General features: G+C 37.2%; 1 long non-coding RNA gene across 1 annotated transcript; it reads left to right on the forward strand.

Annotated features, from left to right (window-relative positions):
* Window positions 1-12,933: 12,933 nt before the first annotated feature.
* LOC131645818 (uncharacterized) lies at window positions 12,934-13,386 on the forward strand. The gene is made up of 3 exons (XR_009297199.1): window positions 12,934-13,000; window positions 13,119-13,175; window positions 13,315-13,386. It is a non-coding gene; the product is annotated as an uncharacterized LOC131645818 (long non-coding RNA).
* The last annotated feature ends 303 nt before the right edge of the window (window positions 13,387-13,689 follow it).

Genomic DNA, 13,689 nt, shown 5'->3' on the forward strand with positions numbered 1-13,689 from the left:
AACTAAGCCAACATTAGTAGTACCTTTCAGATACCTTAGAATTCTCTTAACAGCAGTTAAATGAGATTCTCTAGGATCTGATTGGAATCTAGCACACAAACAAACACTGAACAGAATGTCAGGTCTAGAAGCAGTCAAATATGGAAGAGATCCAATCATACCTCTGTATAACTTCTGATCTACCTTCTTACTTACCTCATCCTTACCTAGGATGCATGTTGGATGCATAGGAGTTTTGGCTTCTTTGCAGTCTAGAAGATTAAACTTCTTCAGAAGTTCCTTCACATACTTGGTTTGGTGAACATACGTTCCTTCTGATGTTTGATTTATTTGTATTCCAAGGAAATACTTGAGTTCTCCCATCATGCTCATTTCAAACTCAGCCTGCATAGACTCAGCAAACTCCTTTCCAAGTGTAGCATTAGATGTTCCAAAAATAATATCATCTACATATATTTGACAAATTAAAATATCCCTTTTAAAAGTTTTACAAAAGAGAGTAGTGTCCACTTTTCCTCTAGTGAAACCGTTATCCAGAAGGAAAGAACTTAAGCGTTCATACCAAGCTCTGGGAGCTTGTTTCAATCCATATAACGATTTCTTTAGTTTAAAAACATGATTAGGAGACATAGAGTCTTCAAAACCAGGAGGTTGATGGACATAAACTTCTTCATCTATATAACCGTTTAAGAAGGCACTCTTAACATCCATCTGATAGAGAGTGATATTATGTTGAGTGGCAAATGAAATTAATAGACGAATGGATTCTAACCTGGCCACTGGTGCAAAGGTTTCTGTATAGTCAATCCCTTCTTGCTGACTATAACCCTGAGCCACCAGTCTAGCTTTGTTCCTTATCACTTCACCTTTCTCACTGAGCTTGTTTCTGAAGACCCATTTTGTACCGATTATATTGAATCCATCTGGTCTAGGAACAAGATCCCAAACATCATTCCTTGTAAACTGATTCAGTTCTTCTTGCATAGCAATTATCCAGTCTGGATCTTCTAGAGCATGATCAACAGAAGTTGGCTCGATCAAAGATACAAGACCTAATTGACAGTCTGCATTGTTCTTAAGGAATGCTCTTGTTCTGATTGGATCATCCTTCTTTCCAAGAATGACATCTTCTGAATGACCAGAAATGAGTCTGGATGATCTTCTGACAGATGGTTCTTCAGAAATGCTTAGATTGTCCAGAGAAGCTGATACTTGATCTTCAGATTCTTTGCTTCTGAGAAGCTCTGCTTCTGATGCGTTGCTTCTTGGCTCAACAACTTCTGATATATCAATATCACAATCTGCAAAATTATCAAACTGCTTTGGTTTTTCAGAACCAAGCTTATCATCAAACCTGATATTGATTGATTCTTCCACAATCAATGTTTCAGTATTGTATACTCTGTAGCCTTTTGAGCGTTCAGAATATCCAAGAAGGAAACATTTTTGTGCTTTGGAATCAAACTTACCAAGATGGTCTTTAGTGTTCAGAATAAAGCATACACATCCAAAAGGATGGAAATATGAAATGTTGGGCTTTTTATTCTTCCACAATTCATAAGGAGTCTTATTTAGAATAGGTCTGATAGAGATTCTATTCTGAATATAGCATGCAGTGTTTATTGCTTCTGCCCAGAAATGCTTAGCCATATTGGTTTCATTGATCATGGTTCTGGCCATTTCTTGCAGAGTCCTATTCTTTCGTTCTACAACTCCATTTTGCTGTGGAGTTCTAGGACAAGAGAAATCATGGGCAATACCATTTTCTTTGAAGAATTCTTCAAAGGATCTGTTCTCAAATTCACCACCATGATCACTTCTGACCTTTATGATTTTACACTCTTTTTCAGATTGAATCTGAATGCAGAAATCAAAGAACACTGAATGAGTCTCATCCTTGTGTTTCAAGAATTTTACCCACGTCCAGCGACTATAATCATCTACGATGACTAATCCATATTTCTTCCCTCTGACAGATGCTGTTTTGACTGGGCCAAACAGATCAATGTGCAGGAGTTCTAATGGCCTTGAGGTAGAAACAACATTCTTGGACTTGAATGCAGGTTTGGAGAACTTGCCCTTCTGACATGCTTCACAAAGAGCATCTGATTTGAATTTCAGATTAGGGAGTCCTCTGACAAGATCCAGTTTGTTAATCTGAGAAATCTTTCTCAACTAGCATGACCTAATCTTCTGTGCCAGACCCACTGCTCTTCAGAAACAGACATAAGACAAGTCACCTTCTGACTCATAAGATCTTGCAGATCTGTCTTATAAATGTTATTCTTCCTCTTGCCTGTAAATAGGATTGAGCCATCCTTCTGATTTACAGCCTTGCAAGACTTTTGATTAAAGATTATATCATAACCATTGTCACTCAATTGACTGATAGATAAGAGGTTATGTGTTAATCCTTCTACAAGAAGTACATTGGAAATGGAAGGAGAGTTACCAGACTTTATAGTTCCAGAGCCAATTATCTTGCCCTTCTGATCTCCTCCAAACTTGACTTCTCCTCCAGACTTAAGCACCAGGTCTTGGAACATAGACCTTCTTCCTGTCATGTGTCGTGAGCATCCAGAGTCCAGGTACCATGACATGTTGTGCTTTGTCCTTTTTGCAGCCAAGGATATCTGCAATAGGAATAATCTTATCCTTAGGTACCCACATTTTCTTGGGTCCTTTCTTGTTAGATTTTCTCAAGTTCTGATTGAACTTGGGTTTAACATTGTAAGCAATAGGAGGAACAGCATGATAATTTTTAATGTGAGTTTCATGATATTTCCTAGGTTGTGTCACATGCTTTCTGGTGTGTGTTATGTGAAAACTTTGAGCATGTGAAGTGTGCCTAATATCATGGGAGTGGCCATACTTGAACTGATCATACAATGGCTTGTATGTGAATTTCATTTCATCAACAGGTTCAAGTTTGTATGGGGTTTCACCCTCAAAACCAATGCCAACTCTTTTGTTTCCAGACACAGCATATATCATAGAAGCTAGCTGACTTCTGCCAATACTTCTAGATAAGAACTTCCTGAAACTTAAATCATATTCTTTCAGAATATGGTTTAGACTAGGAGTGGATTTTTCTGAATCAGAAGGAGATCCAACATTATTGGATAATTTTAAAAGTTTTTCTTTTAATTCAGAATTCTCCAACTCAAGCTTCTTTGTTTCAAATTCAAATAGCTTTTTCAGCTTTTTGTATTTGAGACTAATCTGAGACTTGAATTCCAGAAGTTCAGTTAAACCGGAAACTAACTCATCTCTAGTAAGTTCAGAAAATACCTCTTCAGAATCTGATTCTGATGTAGATTCTGATCCGTCATCTTCTGTCGCCATCAGCGCACAGTTAGCCTGCTCATCTTCAAAGTCTGAATCATCTTCTGATTCATCCCAGGTTGCCATAAGACCTTTCTTCTTATGAAACTTCTTCTTGGGATTTTCCTTCTGAAGTTTTGGACATTCATTCTTGAAGTGTCCTGGCTCATTGCATTCATAGCACATGACCTTCTTCTTGTCAAATCTTCTGTCATCAGAAGATTCTCCACGTTCAAATTTCTTTGAACTTCTGACGCCTCTGAACTTCCTTTGCTTGTTCTTCCAGAGTTGATTTAGCCTTCTGGAGATTAAGGACAGTTCATTTTCTTCTTCAAATTCTGATTCTTCAGGATCTTCTTCTCTAGCCTGAAAAGCGTTAGTGCATTTCTTGATATTGGATTTTAATGCAATAGACTTACCTTTCTTTTGAGGCTCATTTGCATCCAGCTCTATTTCATGACTTCTCAAGGCACTGATAAGCTCTTCCAAAGAAACTTCATTCAGATTCTTCGCAATTTTGAATGCAGTCACCATTGGACCCCATCTTCTGGGTAAGCTTCTGATGATCTTCTTTACGTGATCAGCCTTGGTGTATCCCTTGTCAAGAACTCTCAATCCAGCAGTAAGAGTTTGAAATCTTGAAAACATCTTTTCAATGTCTTCATCATCCTCCATCTTGAAGGCTTCATACTTTTGGATTAAAGCGAGAGCTTTAGTCTCCTTGACTTGAGCATTTCCTTCATGAGTCATTTTCAAGGACTCATATATGTCATAGGCCGTTTCCCTGTTAGATATCTTCTCATACTCAGCATGAGAGATAGCGTTCAGCAAAACAGTTCTGCATTTATGATGATTCCTGAAAAGCTTCTTCTGATCATCACTCATTTCTTGCCTTGTCAGCTTTACGCCACTGGCATTTACTGGATGTTTGTAACCATCCATCAGAAGATCCCATAGATCACCATCTAGACCAAGAAAGTAACTTTCCAGTTTATCTTTCCAGTATTCAAAGTTTTCACCATCAAATACCGGCGGTCTAGTATAACCATTGTTACCGTTGTGTTGCTCAGCAGAGCCAGATGTAGATGTAGACTTTGCAGTTTCATCAGCCATCTTTTACTGAAGCGTTTTTCTCTTCCTGAATCTTTTCTAAACACGGTTAAGTGCTTGCACCTTAGAACCGGCGCTCTGATGCCAATTGAAGGATAGAAAAACACTTAGAAAGGGGGGGTTTGAATAAGTGTAGCTTTAAAAACTTGACAGATAAAAATAAATTGCACAGTTATTTTTATCCTGGTTCGTTGTTAACTAAACTACTCCAGTCCACCCCCGCAGAGATGATTTACCTCAACTGAGGATTTAATCCACTAATCGCACGGATTACAATGGTTTTCCACTTAGTCAGCAACTAAGTCTTCCAGAGTCTTCTGATCACACACTGATCACTCCAGGAACAACTGCTTAGATACCCTCTAAGACTTTCTAGAGTATACTGATCCACACGATCACTCTAGTTACAACCTGCTTAGATAACCTCTAAGACTTCCTAGAGTATTCTGATCCACACGATCACTCTAGTTCGTTACAACTTAATGTAATCAATTCTAAGAGTATTACAATTGCTTCTTAAAAGCTATAATCACAAACTGTGATATTTCTCTTAACGTTTAAGCTTAATCTCACTAATATATTACAACAGCAATGTAGTGAGCTTTGATGAAGATGAAGTTTCTGAGCTTTGATTTGAACAGCGTTTCAGCAAGTTGATATTCACAGAATAAGTGTAGAATTCGTAACCTTGCTTCTCATCAGAACTTCATATTTATAGGCGTTGGAGAAGATGACCGTTGAGTGCATTTAATGCTTTGCGTGTTCCGTACAGCATCGCATTTAATGTTATACGCTTTTGTCAACTACCTCGAGCCTTGTTCACGCTGTGTCTACTGACGTTGCCTTTAATAGCTTTTAACGTTCCTTTTGTCAGTCAGCGTAGCCTGCCACTTGTACTTCCTTCTGATCTGATGTTTGTGAATACAACGTTTGAATATCATCAGAGTCAAACAGCTTGGTGCATAGCATCTTCTGATCTTCTGACCTTGAAGTGCTTCTGTGCGTGATACCATCAAAACTTCAGTGCTTCTGATCTCATGTTCTTCTGATGCTTCCATAGACCCATGTTCTGATTCTGCTTCGACCATCTTCTGATGTCTTGCCAGACCATGTTCTGATGTTGCATGCTGAACCCTTTGAGACAAAGCTTCTGAGCGCTGAATTATGCATACTCTTTATATATTTCCTATAAAGGAAATTGCATTGGATTAGAGTACCATATTATCTTAAGCAAAATTCATATTATTGTTATCATCAAAACTAAGATAATTGATCAGAACAAATCTTGTTCTAACAAATTGTGTATTGCCTTCTCCAATATTCCTTTTCATCCATTGTTTCCTCAAATATCTCTCTTTGCCTTATAAAGACTTGCCTAAGTGCGGCCAAAGCTAGAGGTGCTCTATTATGCTCATTGGTGCGTTGTAAAAATGCTTCTTCCGTGGTCAATCTCCTTGTGCGCTCTTCTTGTCCAGAATTGCGGGCTTATTGAAGGTCATATTTGAGATCCCTTATTTCCATCTCTTGATCTTTAGTCCTATCAGTTAATTCAAAGACTACAGCTTCTAAATTTTTTCGGACTCTTCTTTGTCACGGGAAGCGTTTTCATAATACCTTCTCCACTTTGCAATTTCCGCACTTGCTTGCTCTAACCTTTAGTTATGTGCTACTAAATTGAAATTAGCACTTAGGACACCTTTTGTTGCATGCTTTCTTTTACTCCTTTGTCTATCATTCTCTTCCTTAATGGCTTGAAGCTCTTGGTTCTTCTCTTTAAGGTCGAAGCGTAGTTGGCTCTTTTCGTTGGTAAGTTGATGTATGTCAAGCTCTAATTTTTCTTTTTTCTTTCGGGGCGCCTCTAGGGCAGCCCTGATCCCTTCTATCTCTTCGATGGATAGAGGAACATGATTAGGAGAATCATGCTTGTATGCAGGATCCACAACAAAAGGAAGCAAAATCTTTCCAACTCTTTCTTGAACCCATTTAGTGTAAGGTTCTTTAGCAATAACATTCTTTGGCCCAAAGTTATTTGTTTGAACATGCTTCCAAGCTTTAATTACCCTTTTTAATGTTCTTGGTTCACCTTTTCCATTGTCATGCTAAATTAATTCTTCCACTTGTTGTTTGGAAGGCTCACAATCCATAGAATGGCCCAGTTGGCGCAATGCTAGCACAGGGTTATAATTAATACAACCTAAAGTTCCCATTAAAGGCACATTGTTGATTTCTCCACATTTGTAAATAATTCTATCGGAGTTTAATTTCCTTGCATACCAGAAGATAGAATCTGCTTTGAGAGCCCTTAATTTCTAAGACCATTCATGCCTAGTCAAATCTTTAATCAAATAACTAGCTTTGTAAAGATGAGAAGTCAACCAAGAGTACAATAAATGAACGCAACAAAATAGCATCCCCCTTTTCCTTTCACATCGAGTATGGATGGCATAGTAAATATTAGCAAGGATGGTGGGAGTTGGATCCTTATCAAAAATCCTAAAAGATGTGAAAGCATGAATCGCAGCAGGATCAATATAATCAACATTTTTAGGCAATAAAACAACACCAAAAATTAAGAGAGCCAGAAAATGTCCACAAATGTCCCATTGTTTCTTTTGAGCATAACTCAAAGCTTGAGTTTCTAAGTAAGATCTTTTGATCCCATGTACATCACCATCAGTTTTGTAATTAGCCTTCAAATTCGTAGCGGATACTCCTAAAGCTTTGGCATAATCTGAAAAGTCAACTTCTTTCCCAATTCTTGTATAAAATTCCCTTTTAGTCCTTGAAAATCCTAGCATAGCATCCATCTCTTCCAAGGTTGGAGCCAACTGAAAGTCCTGAAAAGTAAAACACCTAAGAGGCGGATAATAGAACTGAACCAAAGCGGTGATAGCTTCTTCTTGAACCTTTACCCTCAGCAAATCCAAGATATCTCCATAGCGAGCCACAAACCTATCCAAAGCACTTGATGACAATTTTTCCTTGATTATTTTCAGCCTCTTGATGTCTGGAGTTGAAATAGCAAAGTGGATAATGGGCTTCTTAGTACTCATCTTTCCTGAACATTCACCAATAGAATATTTTTTTATTTTTTTATTTTTTTTATTTTTTCCTGTGGATAAGACATGATAAAATAATGCATATGATGAATGATGCATGCAAACAAATAAAAAAATTAATAATAATAATAACAAAAACATATAATTAACACATAAGCACATAAGCCCTAGGTTCATAGGTTCGACGTAACGGCTGAGGGAGCCTACCCTTCCCACGGGTATGTTCTAGAAGGTCTCATGGGGCCGTTCGTAGCCTCCGAGACTTTTTGCCTCTTTGGATTTTAGAACAACTCATTGGTCCATGAGGTTCGAATTTTAGGGGTAGGTTCTAAGAGAGATCAGCCAAATACCCAGTCCAGCCCTCAACAAAGTCAAGCCTCGTTTTGGACATTTACGAATATTTGACCCACTTTGAGTGGAATTATCAATAAGACTCGTAGGCGATGCAAGTCCCCCCTGATCTTAAGGATAATTCCCACACTTATGTTTTAACACAATTATATAAACCCAGCAGTGCAAATATGTTAATATACAATTAAACATTTATCATCCAACCCCACTTCGCCATCTGTTCCTACTGTAACTAAGCTACTAACCTTAGCTTTCTCTGTTGTCACCATCTGCGCAGACTTGTCAACCATTGCTGTGTTGGGAACCAAATCCTCCTCGCCTGCCTCCTCTCCATCTGAAGAAATTTCCGCCAGAGACGATGCTTCTACTGTGCTGTTATCATCGTCCTCCCCGTCATAGTTCGGTACAAGAAACGTCTTCTGAAAGTGTAGTTCTTCTTTCAAAAATAGAGTGAAAAGAGTTCCATCAACTATTACATACAAGGCCTCATTTATCCACGACTGGTGTTTTGTTTTGATCAGAATCCTTGCTTCGTCCATCTTAAATCTGGCCAACATCTGATCATCACATTTGATAAAGGAACCAAAGGTTTTAGAGACAAGTTTAAAGAGCTTCAATCCCCACGCATGACATGGTATGCCGGATATTCTAAGCCATACCAGTCTCTCCACATCTAAATCTGTTGGTTTCCACTGAGTAATGCTTTTAAACCACTGTTCCCACCATCTTCTGCGTTCTTCAATGAAAAGCTCTACCTCACCAAAGATTAAGTCTTCCAAAATGCACAAACTAGGGCCCAGGCGTGTGACTCTGATTGTGAAGATGCCCTCCTCAAGAAATAACTTTTTTAGATCAAACTCTACAACATGTTCTTTCAACACTCCCGTGAAAGATCTCTCATATCTATCGAGTTCTTCTTCATCGGATGCCATTCGTAACATGTTACGCACCGATTTATCTGAAGTCCCAGCTACCTGTGCCTTCCTGTTTCTAATGACTTCTGCAAAAGAGCGTTCTTCTATCCATCAAGAACCTCTACTTCTCAACTTCCCGTTGCCTTCTTCACCCTCGGTCACCTTTGAACGATCAGCTCTGCTATTGCTCGCGTAATTAATGTTTGCTTCTGAGCGTTGAAATCTTGGTAAGTTGGCGAAAAGTTTCCTTCCTTCAAAAACGATGCTATCAAAATTGATAGCCATGAGCTTCACATATCCAACATTGAAAAACCTCACAAAACCGAATCTTCTTCCTTTCCTATCTCTTTTAGGGGATATAACAACTTCATCGATCTCCCCATACTCCTTCATTTCAAAATACCGGTCCTTTGCTTTCCAATCGTCTCCAAACTCTGTGATAAAGAAGGAATTTGTAGCTGCCGTGGTTGCCCTCTTCCTTCCTCTGCCAGCTATGTCCCATGCCCCGTTAAGGATCTTCCCTCCATGCTTCCTCTCAACTCTCTTCCACCCTTCAGCATTCCCTTGATAACAATCCATAAAGAACAAAGAAACAATGACTAAAAAGAAAAACAAAAGTTAGAGAGGAGGAGTTTCTCTCTCTAACATTTTAACTCTGGAGAGGTGTCCTGAGGTTACTGTACGTTTAGTTATACTTTTTACGTTGCATGCATTGACAATGCAGTGGACTTAAAATACATTTTCACATTCTTAAAAGGTATATTCGAACATTTTTGCATTTCAAATTGATAATCGGGTGAAGTAAAATGTAGTCTTGTTATCTTACAATCTCTCCTTGAAGTAAGATTATTTTGTCGTAAATAGTTGATACCTTATCATATTTGACAATATATTCACGACGAAGTGGGAGTTTTTTTCATAAGCAAGATATGAAAGTATTACGTAATCCAAAACTAGAACAATCAAAGTTAATTTTTTATTATTTTAAGGAAATTAACATAAATAAATACTAATGAGTTAACGAAGGTCAATATGAACAAACGGCAATTCTCGACACAAAATAATTAACTTCAATTAATGGGTCAATTATATAACCAAATTCAACCAATACATTAGCGAAGGTCAACAAACATCCTCAACCAATGGGTCGAATCAGATCGACATGATATAACCAACTTCAACCAATGGGTTGACGAAGGTCAATGAAGTATCGTTCTAAACCAATGGGTTGATTAAGATCAACATGATATCAAATATCCAACTACACCCAATGGAGTAATGAAGGTCCACAAGAAAATAAAAGACTGTCCTCAACCAATGAATTGATTTAAGTCGATAAGAAAGTGAATATTGTCCCCGACCAATGGATTGATTCTGATCAATATAAAATAACCTACTTCAACCAACGGATTCACAAAGGTCGACGAATGAAAAAGTCTTCCTCAACCAATGGGTTAATTCAGATCATCGTGAAATAACCAACTTCAACCAACAAGTTGACGAAGGTTAACAAGATCATAAATGACCAACTTCAACCGAGGGGTTAACAAAGCATAATTTAATGCCAGGCATATTCGTTTAGTAATTTTATAGTACATGATTAATGGCTTATGTATTTTTAGTGTTTATGAACCATGAGATTTAAATCTAGATCAACCATGGAATTCCCAACCAGATTTAGACATGGAATTCCTCTATAGAGCCATAATATGCAGTGTTTATGGTTTGCCATAAATTCAGTAAAGAAATTGTTTGCTGAGTTAATTTTTGTTGAGATGATAATTAATTTTTTTCATTGCCTTTAAAAGTGATTGTAGTGTTATTAAAATATGAGTTTTTTTTTTAAGAATAAGTTGTAGACTTGTAGTCTTCAACTATTTACTAGTAATACTTTTAACTTCAACACTAAATGAAATTATGGTTTCAAGTCAAAATACTAATAAAATATACCAATGTATAATATTAACATGTCCCTGTCTTACCTCACTGATAGTTCATAATTTTATTTATTTTTTGTTTAACTACCAGTTTCGGTCCACATAATGAACCCATTAATCTAATTTCGTGGTTCAGAGGGACGACTTACTAGCCAAGTCTTATTTCCACCAAGAATCGAACTCAGGTAGTACCCGAGCGATTCGTCTTTAGTAGAAGCTCATTTCCCACTAGAGTCTAAGTACTTGCTTAGTGATAGTTCATAATTGATCTCTCATTCTTTCGATGACTTTTGTTTTGAATCATGCACACGTTTGATTATAATACTAGTAAGTAAGTAAGGCTTAAAACATGTCCATGTCTCACTTCAGTGATCATTAATAATTGATCTCTCATTGATAATACTAACTTATACTAAATTATAATGCTAGTAAGGTTTGATTAAAATATAGTTTTAATTTTTATAAACTAGTAAGAGACTTGTGCTCCCACTACAAAAAATAAGGCTTGTAGCGACGTGATTCCCATGCCACAAAATGGAATATCACGTCACAACATATAATTAGCGATATGGACATATATCACTACTAGAAATTTGGCCTACGGCCACGCTAAAACTGTCCACAGCTCAGAAACTGTGGCCACATATATGATTTGGCCACGATTTTCAAACCGTAGAATTATGTTGTAAAATATTGAATAAGAAGTATGAAACTGTGGCCTTTATACAACTGCGGATATTTTAAGCTGCAAAAGAAAACCGCGGCCTTATAATTTTGACTAAAAATTATGGTCCGAATCCAAATAAATATACCCCCTAAAACTTCCCTCTTTTTTTTTTAAGTTTCCCTCCCATTATTTATTTTCTTTTCTATTTTTTTTTAGATTAACAAAAAAGAAAAAAAAATTGAAAACCTAAATACGTTTTTGCTGAATCAAGTCTCCCTCCACAAACCCTCCAATCAATTTCCTCACGCCTACTCGCAAACCCCTTCATATCAACCATCGGCGATTTCATGGAAGGAACTCACAAACTCTCTCCTCCATCTGCTCTGATTCACGAAAACAAATAACAAGTGAAACCTCTCTCACTCTATCGATTCAGATTCTCTCTTTTGCGTACTCTCTCAATCGTTTCTATTTCTCTCTGCTTCTCACCATTCTCGCCGCTTCGTTCATCATCCATTTGAACACAACAAACAATAACACTCAAGCAAAATAACCTAAGCCCCAAATCGATTTCACTATGCTCATGGGGTTACAGTTTACAAGTTACATGGTGAAATTTGAAAGTAACAATTACAAATCAACGAAAATACGACTTGAATACCCCAGGTAACCTTCTTCCTCTTCCGACTTGCTTCTGGGTTTGATTTCTTCTTCTCCTTGCTCAGCGTATGCGATTCGTGTGTGTTGTGTGTTTGGATACTGTGTTGCGGTTGTGTGAGGGTTGTCGTGAGGGTAGGTTGAACACTGAGTTAAGGGTTGTGTATTTTGAGTGGTTATTGTGTCGGTTTTGTTGTTGTTGCTGGGTTTGTTACTTTGCTGAGTAATGAGGTTGTTGGTGTTAGGTTCGTGAGGTTGAGGGTGTTATTGTGAGGTCTGAGTTGAATTTGAAGAGAAAACCGAATGAGTGAAGAATTTGTGGGTTTGAGAATGTTGTTGAGTAGTTTGGGGTTTGAGAATGAAGATGATGGTTTTGTTTTATTTTGTAACAATGCATTTTCTTTTAAACAATGTCAGATGTGTAGGTTCATCGTGGAGTTACTTTTGACCCCGATAGTTTGGATGCTGGAGATTCTATTGTTGTAGCGAAGTCCTTTCTCTCATGTCTAACTATGCACAAAATGATGCAGGAAATCCAAGAGTAACTCCTGAAGTGACAAGAGATGTTTGCCTATTGGCTAGAATGATGGCTGCTAATTTGTATTACTCCCAGATTGAGGATCTTATGTTTGAAGTAATTTAGAGCGATCTAAAACTTTTTAAACGATATGATTGAAAATCTGTGACCTTTCAGGATTTGATTGAAAAGTCTTTATGCTTGACTGTGCATTTCTCTGCCAAAACCCTGTCATGTAAAAATCAGTTTCTAACCACATGATTGTTGTGACTTAGCAAGACAGAGAGTAAAGTAGTCAAAGCAAAGATCACAATTTTCAATCAAACTTTCATATTTGAGGATAGAAGCTTTCATGGAACAAATGGTTAAAGTCTTCAATTTCTTTTGCTAATGAATGCAGTTTCCTTAGCTGGTTTTGTGACTGCGAGCAGAAAGACGATGATCTGCTTGACATTCATGATGAGGTATATCATTTTCTTGGTCTTCTCGAGTTGTTTCTAGATACATCCATTCCCGCCTTAGTCTTCCGCCAGTCTCTGATATTCACATTAGTCCTAGTATAATTTTCACTCTATATTGCAGGTTGCAGAATTAATCAAGGATGATTTATGGTCAAACCCACTTATTTATTTCAACAATGTAAGTCAACTTTTAGTTTTTATATCTTTTTGATTTGATGAATACCAAATACTTTCTCGGATTTCACATCATTTTCATTTTACTTTGCCATATCTTTCTTCCATTGTGTTTCTAACTGTAGTTGATTGTAATGGAACAGGAGGAGCTTGATGAAGAGGATGGCAACGATGAAGCTGGTGATGAGGTAAATGAAGTTCCATTTTTCTTGGAAAAAATAGAGGTGATTAACAAAAGTTATTGGGTTACTACTTCTTTTCCTCTGTGTTAGTAGTATCCCTTATATAGCCATTCCGTCTTGTCCCATATTCAAGGATTATAAATATTTATTAGTTATTATAGTCACGGCTCCCTGTCTGTTAATCTGTTTTTACTCATTATGACTATTAATATGCATTGATGGTAATGGTATATTTTTGTATTCATATTCTAATTGAAGTTCTTATTAAACTATTTATTTGAACTTATCTTATGGTATAAGCACTTGTATAGCATTTGAGAAGTCCAATAAGAAATA

Source organism: Vicia villosa, linkage group LG2, assembly GCF_029867415.1.
Source record: "Vicia villosa cultivar HV-30 ecotype Madison, WI linkage group LG2, Vvil1.0, whole genome shotgun sequence".
NCBI classification, from domain to species: domain Eukaryota; kingdom Viridiplantae; phylum Streptophyta; class Magnoliopsida; order Fabales; family Fabaceae; genus Vicia; species Vicia villosa.